This window comes from Oncorhynchus nerka, linkage group LG14, assembly GCF_034236695.1.
Source record: "Oncorhynchus nerka isolate Pitt River linkage group LG14, Oner_Uvic_2.0, whole genome shotgun sequence".
Classification (NCBI taxonomy): domain Eukaryota; kingdom Metazoa; phylum Chordata; class Actinopteri; order Salmoniformes; family Salmonidae; genus Oncorhynchus; species Oncorhynchus nerka.
Window position 1 is genome coordinate 15,740,078 of NC_088409.1, and position 12,009 is coordinate 15,752,086.

At 40.2% G+C, this 12,009-nt stretch overlaps 1 long non-coding RNA gene across 1 annotated transcript in view; it reads left to right on the plus strand.

Moving 5' to 3' along the window:
* The first annotated feature begins 8,850 nt into the window (after nucleotides 1–8,850).
* Nucleotides 8,851–12,009, plus strand: part of LOC135574964 (uncharacterized) — a 105,119-nt gene continuing 101,960 nt past the window's right edge. Inside the window, exon 1 of the long non-coding RNA XR_010465664.1 lies at nucleotides 8,851–8,904. This is a non-coding gene — a long non-coding RNA (uncharacterized LOC135574964). The remainder of the gene's footprint in view (nucleotides 8,905–12,009) is intronic.

Consider the following 12,009-nt stretch of genomic DNA (forward strand, 5'->3'; position numbering starts at 1 on the left):
TGGGGATTATATCTGATAAACAGTGAGCTCACTGTCTGTTGGTGGGGATTATATCTGATAAACAGTGAGCTCACACAGCCTCTGTCTGTTGGTGGGTATTATACCTGATAAACAGTGAGCTCACACAGCCTCTGTCTGTTGGTGGGGATTATATCTGATAAACAGTGAGCTCACACAGCCTCTGTCTGTTGGTGGGGATTATATCTGATAAACAGTGAGCTCACACAGCCTCTGTCTGTTGGTGGGTATTATATCTGATAAACAGTGCCTCTGTCTGTTGGTGGGGATTATATCTGATAAACAGTGAGCTCACAGCCTCTGTCTGTTGGTGGGGATTATATCTGATAAACAGTGAGCTCACACAGCCTCTGTCTGTTGGTGGGGATTATATCTGATAAACAGTGAGCTCACACAGCCTCTGTCTGTGGGGATTATATCTGATAAACAGTGAGGTGATAAACAGTGAGCTCACACAGCCTCTGTCTGTTGGTGGGATTATATCTGATAAACAGTGAGCTCACACAGCCTCTGTCTGTTGGTGGGTATTATATCTGATAAACAGTGAGCTCACACAGCCTCTGTCTGTTGGTGGGGATTATATCTGATAAACAGTGAGCTCACACAGCCTCTGTCTGTTGGTGGGTATTATACCTGATAAACAGTGAGCTCACACAGCCTCTGTCTGTTGGTGGGGATTATATCTGATAAACAGTGAGCTCACACAGCCTCTGTCTGTTGGTGGGGATTATATCTGATAAACAGTGAGCTCACACAGCCTCTGTCTGTTGGTGGGTATTATACCTGATAAACAGTGAGCTCACACAGCCTCTGTCTGTTGGTGGGTATTATACCTGATAAACAGTGAGCTCACACAGCCTCTGTCTGTTGGTGGGGATTATATCTGATAAACAGTGAGCTCACACAGCCTCTGTCTGTTGGTGGGTATTATATCTGATAAACAGTGAGCTCACACAGCCTCTGTCTGTTGGTGGGGATTATATCTGATAAACAGTGAGCTCACACAGCCTCTGTCTGTTGGTGGGGATTATATATGATAAACAGTGAGCTCACACAGCCTCTGTCTGTTGGTGGGGATTATATCTGATAAACAGTGAGCTCACACAGCCTCTGTCTGTTGGTGGGTATTATATCTGATAAACAGTGAGCTCACACAGCCTCTGCCATATGTGTGTGAGTGTGATCTGCTGTTGTCTGCTTGTCAAAGTCTTGTGGGGAGGATTGGAGGATGTTGGTGGCTTGTATGTCTCTCTCTCTCTCTCTCTCTCTCTCTCTCTCTCTCTCTCTCTCTCTCTCTCTCTCTCTCTCTCTCTCTCTCTCTCTCTCTCTCCTGTCTTTCTCTCTCTCTCTCTCTCTCTCTCTCTCTCTCTCTCTCTCTCTCTCTCTCGCTCTCGCTCTCGCTCTCTCTTTGTCTCTCAATTCAATTCAAGTGGCTTTATTGGCATGGGAAACATATGTTAACATTGCCAAAGCAAGTGAAGTAGATAATATACAAATGTGAAATAAACAATAAAAATGAACAGTAAACATTACACTCAAGTTCCAAGATGGTGTAGCAGTCTCTGAACCCTTACACCGGATCATCGCAGCAAGCTAGCTGCAATCCGAGTGGCTACTCCTGGCTAACGTCTCTGTCCCAAAGCAAGCACCAGTTAGCCTTGAGCTATCCTTGAGCTAGGCCCATCTCCTAGCTAGCCAAAGAAGTCCACCAGCCAATTCTTGGGCTACAATACCTCTTTTGTCAATTGGCCTGGACCCTTTACTGCCGACATGGAGCACCGCCGATCCAGGTGGTTTCTACAGGCTCTTTCCGTTGCGCCGTTGCCGAAGGCCCATCTGCCAGCCCAGTGCCCTCTAGCCTTCTGAATCGCCGTGTCTCCAGCTCGCCTAGAGTAGCGACTACTGAATTGGCTTTCTGATTCACCAATTGCTACTCATTGGACCCTATGACCTTTCTTACATAGCACATATTGCACTTTTACGTTCTTCTCCAACACTTTGTTTTTGCATTATTTAAACCAAATTGAACATGTTTCATTATCTACTTGAGGCTAAATTGCTTTTTCTGATGTATTATATTAAGTTAAAATAAGTGTTAATTCAGTATTGTTGTAATTGTCATTATTACAAATACATTATTTTTTTTAAATCGGCCCGATTAATCGGTATCGGCTTTTTTGGTCCTCCAATTATCGGTATCGGTATCGGCGTTGAAAAATCATAATCGGTCGACCTCTACTACACATGCCTCTCCCTAATGTCAATATGCCTTGTCTATTGCTGTTTTGGTTAATGATAATTGTCTTATTTCACTGTTGAGCCACCCAGCCCTGCCCAATATGCCTTAGATAGCCCTTTTGTCACCCCACATATGCGGTGACCTCACCTGGCTCAACTGTTGCCTCTAGAGACAAAACCTCTCTCATCGTCACTCAATGCCTAGGTTTAACCTCCACTGTACTCACATCCTACCATACCCTTGTTTGTACATCTATTCTTCCATGACCAGAAATCTGCTCCTTTTACTCTCTGTTCTGAACGCACTAGACGACCAGTTCTTATAGCCTTTAGCCGTACCCTTATCCTACTCCTCCTCTGTTCCTCTGGTGATGTAGAAGTTAACCCAGGCCCTGCAGCCCGCAGCACCATTCCAATTCCCCAGGCGCTCTCATTTGTTAACTTCTGTAACGGTAAAAGCCTTGATTTCATGCATGTTAACATTAAAAGCCTCCCCCATAAGTTTGCTTTATTCACTGCTTTAGCACACTCTGCCAACCCAGATGTCCTAGCCATGTCTGAATCCTGGCTTAGGAAGGACACCAAAAATCCAGAAATGTCCTTCCCCAACTGCAAAATTTTCCGACAAGATAGAATTGCCAAAGGGGGCGGAGTTGCAATCTACTGCAGAGTTCTGTCATGCTATCCAGGTCTGTGCCCAAACAATTCAAGCTTCTACTTTTAAAAATCCAGAAACAAGTCTCTCACCGTTGCCGCTTGTTATAGACCCCCTTCAGCCCCCAGCTGTGCCCTGGACATCATATGTGAATTGATTGCCCCCCATCTGTCTTCAGAGTTCATACTGTTAGGTGACCTAAACTGGGATATAATTAACACCCCGGCCGCTCTACAATCTAAGCTATATGCCCTCAATCTAACACAAATTATCAATGAACCTACCAGGTACAACCCTAAATCCGTAACCATGGGCACCCTCTTAGATATCATCCTAACCAACTTGCCCTCTAAATACACCTCTGCTGTCTTCAATCAGGATCTCGGTGATCACTGCCTCATTTCCTGCCTCTGTAATGGGTCTGTGGTCAAACGGCCACCCCTCATCACTGTCAAATGCTCCCTAAAACACTTCAGCAAGCAGGTATTTCTAATCGACCTGGCCCAGGCATCCTGGAAGGATATTGACCTCATCCCGTCAGTAGAGGATGCCTGGTTGCTCTTTGAAAAAAACTTTCCTCACCATCTCAGAAAATGTAGAACTAAGAACAGGTATAGCCCTTGGTTCTCCCCAAACTCGACTGTTCTTGACCAGCATAAAAACATCCTGTGGCATACTGCATTAGCATTGAATAGCCCTCGCGATATTAAACTTTTCAGGGAAGTTAGGGACCAATATACACAGTCAGTTAGGAAAGCTAAGACTTTCTTTTTCAAACAGAAATTTGCATCCTGTAGCACTAATTCCAAAACTGTTGTCTGGACCTCTGGCAGTCTCTATGGGGGTGCCACAGGGTTCAATTTTCGGGCCGACTCTTTTCTCTGTATATATCAATGATGTCGCTCTTGCTGCTGGTGATTCTCTGATCCACCTCTACGCAGACGACACCATTCTGTATACATCTGGCCCTTCTTTGGACACTGTGTTAACAAACCTCCAAAAAATCTTCAATTCCATACAACCCTCCTTCTGTGGCCTCCAACTGCTTTTAAATGCTAGTAAAACTTGATGCATGCTCTTCAACCGACTGCTGCCCACACCCTCCTGCCCGACTAGCATCACTAATCTGGACGGTTCTGACTTAGAATATGTGGACAACTATAAAAACCTAGGTTTCTGGTTAGACTGTGAACTTTCCTTCCAGACTCACATTAAGAATCTCCAATCCAAAATTAAATCTAGAATCGGCTTCCTATTTCGCAACAAAGCCTCCTTCACTCATGCTGCCAAACATACCCTCGTAAAACTGACTATCCTACCGACCCTTGACTTCAGCAATGTCATTTACAAAATAGCCTCCAACACTCTACTCAGCAAACTGGATGCAGTCTATCACAGTGCCATCCGTTTTATCACCAAAGCCCCATATACTACCCACCACTGCGACCTGTATGCTCTCGTTGGCTGGCCCTCGCTACATTTTCATCTACAAGTCTCTGCTAGGTAAAGCCCCACCTTATCTTATCTCACTGGTCACCATAGCAACACCCACCCGTAGCACGCACTCCAGCAGGTATATTTCACTGGTCATCCCCAAAGCCAGTACTTACTTTGGCCGCCTTTCCTTACAGTTCTCTGCTGCCAATGCATGGAACGAATTGCAAAAATCACTGAAGCTGGAGACTTATCTCCCTCTCTAACTTTAAGCATCAGCTGTCAGAGAACCTTACCAATCACTGTACCTGTACACAGCAAATCTGTAAATAGCACACCCAACTACCTCATCCCCATATTGTTATTTATCCTCTTGCTCTTTTGCACCCCAGTATCTCTACTTGCACATCATTATCTGCACATCTATCACTCCAGTGTTAATGCTAAATTGTAATTATTTCGCCTCTATGGCCTATTTATTGCCTTTACCTCCCTACTCTTCTACATTTGCACACACTGTACAAAAATGATTATATTTTTTTCTTTTCTTTTTTCTATTGTGTTATTGACTGTACGTTTGTTTATGTGTAACTCTGTGTTGTTGTTTTTGTTTCACTGCTTTACTTTATCTTGGCCAGGTCGCAGTTGTAAATGAGAACTTGTTCTCAACTGGCCTACCTGGTTAAGTAAAGGGTATTAATAAATACAAAAAATAAAATGATGTTATGTTATGTATATACAGTGTTGTAACGATGTGCAAATGGTTAAAGTACAAAAAGGAAAATATATAAACATAAATATGGGTTGTATTTACAATGGTGTTTGATCTTCAGTTGTTGCCCTTTCCTTGTGGCAACAGGTCACAAATCTTGCTGCTGTGATGCACACTGTGGGATTTCACCCAGTAGATATGGGATGATGGCACACTGTGATATTTCACCCAGGAGATTATCACAATCGGGTTTGTTTTCGAATTCTTTGTGTGTCTGTGTCATCTGAGGGAAATATGTGTCTCTAATATGGTCATACATTGGCCAGGAGATTAGGAAGTGCAGCTCAGTTTGTGGGCAGTGTGCACATAGCCTGTCTTCTCTTGAGAGCCAGGTCTGCGTTCGGCGCCCTTTCTCAATAGCAAGGCTATGCTCACTGAGTCTGTACATAGTCAAAGCTTTTCTTAAGTTTGGGTCAGTCACAGTGGTCAGGTATTCTGCCACTGTGTGCTCTCTGTTGAGGGCCAAATAGCATTCTAGTTTGCTTTGTTTTTTTGTTAATTCTTCCCAATGTGTCAAGTAATTATCTTTTTGCTTTCTCAGGATTTGATTTGGGTCTAATTGTGCTGCTGTCCTGTGGGGTCTGTTTGAGTTTGTGAACAGAGCCCCAGGACCAGCATGCTTAGGGGACTCTTCTCCAGGTTCATCTCTCAGTAGGTGATGGCTTTGTTATGAAAGGTTTGGGAATCGCTTCCTTTTAGGTGGTTATAGAATTAATGTCTCTTTTCTGGATTTTGATCATTAGCGGGTATCGGCCTAATTCTGTTCTGCATGCATTATTTGGTGTTTTACGTTGTACACGGGGGATATTTTTACAGAATTCTGCATGCAGAGTCTCAATTTGGTGTTTGTCCCATTTTGTGAATTCTTGGTTTGTGAGCGGCCCCAGACCTCACAACCATAAAGGGCAATGGGTTTTATAACTGAATCAAGTATTTTTAGCCAGATCCTAATGTCGAATTTTGTGTTCCTTTGAATGGCATAGAATGCCCTTCTTGCCTTGTCTCTCAGATCACAGCTTTGTGGAAGTTTCCTGTGGCGCTGATGTTTAGGTCCTGTGGTCCTGTGGTCCTGGCGACTGGACCTTTTTTAGAACATTATTCTGATCTTACTGAGATTTACTGTCAGGGCCCAGGTCTGGTACAATCTGTGTAGAAGATCTAGGTGCTGCTATAGGCCCTCCTTGGTTGGTGACAGTCTCTCTCTCTATCTCTCTCTCTCTGTCTCTCTCTATGTCTCTCTGTCTCTCTGTCTCTCTATGTCTCTCTCTCTGTCTCTCTCTCTCTTCGTCTCTCTCTCTTTCTCTCTTTCTCTCTCTCTCTCTCTCTCTCTCTCTCTCTGTCTCTCTCTCTCTCTGTCTCACTTTCTCTCTTCGTCTCTCTTTCTCTCTCTCTCTCTCTCCCTCTGTCTCTCTCTCTATGTCTCTGTCTCTCTCTCTCCATAATGTTAGTGCAGTTGATTGTGCACTGCAGGGTCCACAGGGTTGAGCGTGCACCCGGGCCCCAGGGCCTACTTCAGTCTGCTCTCAGTGTGATCCAGGGCTGGTGGATTGTCTCTAATGTCTCTAATGGTGACCCTCTACTGTTGGCACTGGGCCACTGCAGACTGAATGGAGCATCATACTTCCATTGTGAGGGCCACAGAAAAGGGTGTTTGTTACAGAGCTGAATCGGACAGGGCGTTTGTGCAAGCCTACCTGCTGTGCTTGTGTGTGTATGTGTTTGCGTGTTTGTGTGTGTCTGTGTGTACCGCTTGGACTTATCTGTTGGGCCTGCTACGGTGGTGTCTGGTGTTATGTCTGTGTGGGAGTTGTCTGCACGCTTCTCCTGCTGGTTGATTTCAACATTTGTTTTCTTCCAGAATGTGAGGGCTGTCATCCTCAGGATGGCTCTCATCTACAAACCCCCATAGCACTGTTTGTCACAATTCTATCACAGATGTTTTTGTTGTCCTTGTTTAAGATTGTCACTGGGGACACTGTGTTGTTGTTGACAGGGGGTATGACCTTGTCTCCATGGAGATGGGAGGCGGAGTCGATCTCTGTGTATTTGAACACCCTCTTGGTGACCTCTGGAGACCTGGGAGACATTGGTGACTAAATATTTATACATAAGTTCCCTAAAGTGTATTCAGGATTAGTTCTCTCCTCTATTGCCTCCTCTGTTGTCCCTCAACAGACATTGATTAGATCATGGTATTGCTTTAGGGGGAGGAGAGGATTTGGATAAAGACATCTAGTGTGAAACTATATGATTTAGTAACTCTTGCTGCTAAATATTTATACATAAGTTCTGTTCATGATTAACTCAAGTGTATTCAGGTAGCATAGTATTGAGATTAGCATTTACCCTACGATTAGTTACCTGTGAAAGCTTGCCTGCTCCACAGGGATTAGATCTAGCCCTGTGAAAGCTTGTCTCCTCCACAGTGATTAGATCTAGCCCTGTGAAAGCTTGCCTCCTCCACAGTGATTAGATCTAGCCCTGTGAAAGCTTGCCTCCTCCACAGTGATTAGATCTAGCCCTGTGAAAGCTTGCCTCCTCCACAGTGATTAGATCTAGCCCTGTGAAAGCTTGCCTCCTCCACAGTGATTAGATCTAGCCCTGTGAAAATAAGCTTGTCTCCTCCACAGTGATTAGATCTAGCCATGTGAAAGCTTGTCTCCTCCACAGTGATTAGATTAGATCTAGCCATGTGCAGTGATTAGATCTAGCCCTGTCTCTTCCACAGTGATTAGATCTAGCCCTGTGAAAATGCAGTGATTAGATTATCTTGTCCTCCACAGTGATTAGATCTAGCCCTGTGAAAGCTTGCCTCCTCCACAGTGATTAGATCTAGCCCTGTGAAAGCTTGCCTCCACAGTCCACAGTCTCCTGATTAGATCTAGCCCTGTGAAAGCCCTAGCTTGCCTCCACAGTGATTAGATCTGTGAAAGTCTCCTCCACAGTGATTAGATCTAGCCCTGTCTCCTCCACAGTGATTAGATCTAGCCTTGTGAAAGCTTGCCTCCTCCACAGTGATTAGATCTAGCCCTGTGAAAGCTTGCCTCCTCCACAGTGATTAGATCTAATAAAGCCCTCCACAGTGATTAAAGTAAGCTTGTCTCCTCCACAGTGATTAGATCTAGCCCTGTGAAAGCTTGCTTGCCTCCTCCTCCAAAGTGATTAGATCTAGGCCTGTGAAAGCTTGTCTCCTCCACAGTGATTAGATCTAGCCATGTGAAAGCTTGTCTCTTCCACAGTGATTAGATCTAGCCTCCTCCACAGTGATTGAAAGCTTGTCTCCTCCACAGTGATTAGATCTAGCCCTCTGAAAGTAGTTTACCCAGAGTGTTGATGTTTATGATCTAGCCGTCCATACCTCTCTGCATCAGACCATGTGGAGAGTTTATTGATCAGTGAAAAGGCTAGTGATTAGACGCCTGGCTGTCACAACTGGAGATAGTACAAATAGATCATAACCCCCATTCCAGTATTATATGTCTTCAGTTTAGAAACCTGGGGTCCAAGAATATGAGGTCCTTAAGGTTAAATTGCAGGAAATTTTTCCAACCAGTAATAAAATGAGCTTATATTCTGTATGCTTTTTAAAATGTCAATTCAGACAATTTTATTTTTAACATCAAATGTAACTCATTTACATAGGGTCACTGTGTTGTGGAACAATGCTATTAAAATGAATTTTCTATCTCTTTCTCTCTGTCTGTCTGTCTTTCTCATCAGAAGAGGCAAAGATAGCACAGCATCATCCTCCGGACACAGTTATCTGTCAGAGTTCACGCTTGTATCGGTGAGTGAAACACTTTTCATTTTGAAGCACTGTGGGTATTTAAGTTGCGACTGTAAAATGCGGAGGTATCTGGAGTCAGACAATGTTGCTAATGTCAACCTCTGCTACATCACCTGCACATCTCATTAGAATATATAGTCTCTGTTTGACTTCTTATTGGATGATTGAAAACTATCGCACTATCACTCCCAGCTGCTAGGTACAGTAAATAATACATGACACAATAATGCATAATAACAATAATAATGATTATTCATAATAATAATACATCATTATGATAATACATCATAATAGTGATAATAAATAATAATAAAACATATTAATAATAATACATAATGCTAATACAAAATCATAATACACAACATAAGAATAACACATAACATAATAATAATAATAATAATAATAATACAAATTATAATACATAATAATAGTAATACATAAGAATAATACATAAGAATAATGCATAATAATTATCATAATAATACATCATTATAATAGTAATAAAATTATAATACATAATAATAGTAATACATAAGAATAATACAAATAAAATAATAGTAATACATAATAATAATAATAATTATCATAATAATACATCATTATAATAGTAATAAAATTATAATACATATAATAGTAATACATAATAATAATAAAAGTAATAATAATAAATACATAATAAAATAAAATAATAAACAAAATGGTAACACATAATAATAATAAAAGTAATAATACATAGTAATAGTAACACATAATAATAATAAAAGTAATAATACATAGTAATGGTAACACATAATAATAATAAAAGTAATAATACATAGTAATAGTAACACATAATAATACAAGTAATAGTAACACATAATAATAATACAAGTAATAATACATAGTAATAATAACAAAAATTATAATGCCTAATAATAGTAATAGATAATAATAATACATAATAATACATACTAATAATATTACAAATAATAATAAATAATACTAATATATAATATTAATACCTAATAATAATACTAGTATATAATAATAATACATAATAATAACATAATTAATAATACATAGTAATAGTAACACATAATAATAATAAAAATTAGAATACATAATAATAATAAAAATTAGAATACATAATAATAGTAATATATCATCATAATATATAATATCAATAATAATAATATATATATATAATAATACATACATAATATTAATAATAATTTATTATAATACATACTAATACATACTAATAATAATACATGTCAATAATAATATATAATAATAATATATAATATCAATAATAATATATAATAATAATATATATAATTATAATACATAATATTAATAATAATATATAATAATAATATATAATATCAATAATAATATATAATAATAATATATAATAATAATATATAATATCAATAATATAATATAATAATATATAATAATAATATCAATAATAATATATAATAATAATATATAATATCAATAATAATATATAATAATAATAATATATAATAATAATAATATATATAATTATAATACATAATATTAATAATACTTTATAATAATAATAATATATAATAATAATACATAATATTAATAATAATGTATTATTATAATAATACATAATTATAAAACATAATAATAATACATTGCCTAATCTGGAATTTACAGATCGCATGGCTGTGTGCTCCATTTTATACACCTGTCAGCAACGGGTGTTGCTGAAATAACCAAATCCACTCATTTGAAGGGGTGTCCACATACTTTACATATGTAGTGTACATGGTATTTCTAAAGAGCCAAAGTCACTGTGCAGTCAACTACTCTATATCATCATTATATCGTCTGCCACTTCTCCACTGTGTTCCACTGCATCGGCTGATGAATCTGAAAAGATGAAACCCTCTGGGAGAGTGAGGAAAGTGTAGGTTGTTATGTTGGTTGTTTTAGAGACGTTTCCCTCTCCCTCCATCATGTTTTATGGCCTTGTTTTAACGCGCTCCACGCTTGATTCCTACGTCAATAAAACAGGCCTCATAATGAGAGGAAATGAGTAGAGTGATTATAGGCCTGCGCACACACACACACACACACACACACACACACACACACACACACACACACAGTCAAAGCTATTGTTTGGGTCACGGTCTTTCCACTTCTTTGTATATTTCTGTGTTGAGCTCACTGTTTCCATGTGGATGTTAATACTGTGTTTAGTTGGGAACACCTCCTGATATATATTGATGTCCTGTCCTGTCTCTCAGACACACCAGCCTCTATTATGAACCTCTATTACCTGACCTTTCGGCCTTGGAGAGGTGTGTGCGTGTGTGCGTGTGTGCGTGCGTGTGTGTGTGTGTGTGTGCGTGTGTGCGTGTGTGCGTGTGTGTGTGTGTGTGTGTGTGTGTGTGTGTGTGTGTGTGTGTGTGTGTGAGAGAGAGAGAGTTAACTGCTCTAAAATACTGGTTTAAATCATACTTAGTGAGAGACTAGCCCAGTTATGTCCCAGTCTAAACCTGACTCAAACCTGCCCTCCACATCACATTCAACAGCAGTAGCACTGTAGGTTGTGTGTAATACCCTTAAGTGCATAATTGTTTTTAATAAGTATTATAATACAAACACGTCCAGCCTGCTTCACTTAATGATGAGTCAGAGCTTGTCTGTGCTCTGGGGATCCTTGCGTGCCCATATACCAAGGTGCTCTGTTCTGTGCAGGTTGGCAGCAAGGCAGTGCTGCAGGCTGCTGCACGTTGACTCTGGTTGCGTCCCAACTGCCACCTTCTTCTCTATATAGTGCATTACTTTTGACCAGGACCCAGATGTAGTGAACTGTGTAGTGAATAGAGTGCCATTTGAGATGCAGACAGTGACAGAGACCATGGAGAGGAGTGCACGTGGCTCTCTCCTGCAGTCACACAGGGCCTCCTCCTCCTCTCCTCTCCAGGCTGCCAGGGCTAAAATAACTCAGCGGGGTTAACCTGGAAAAGCCATTAAGCCACGAGCTGTTGGATTTTAATTTGGCCTTTTTCAAGAGTGTTATTTAAGTGTACCAAGACAAGGACGGAGGCGTTATAACTTTGAAATGGCGTGTGAAATCCAGGC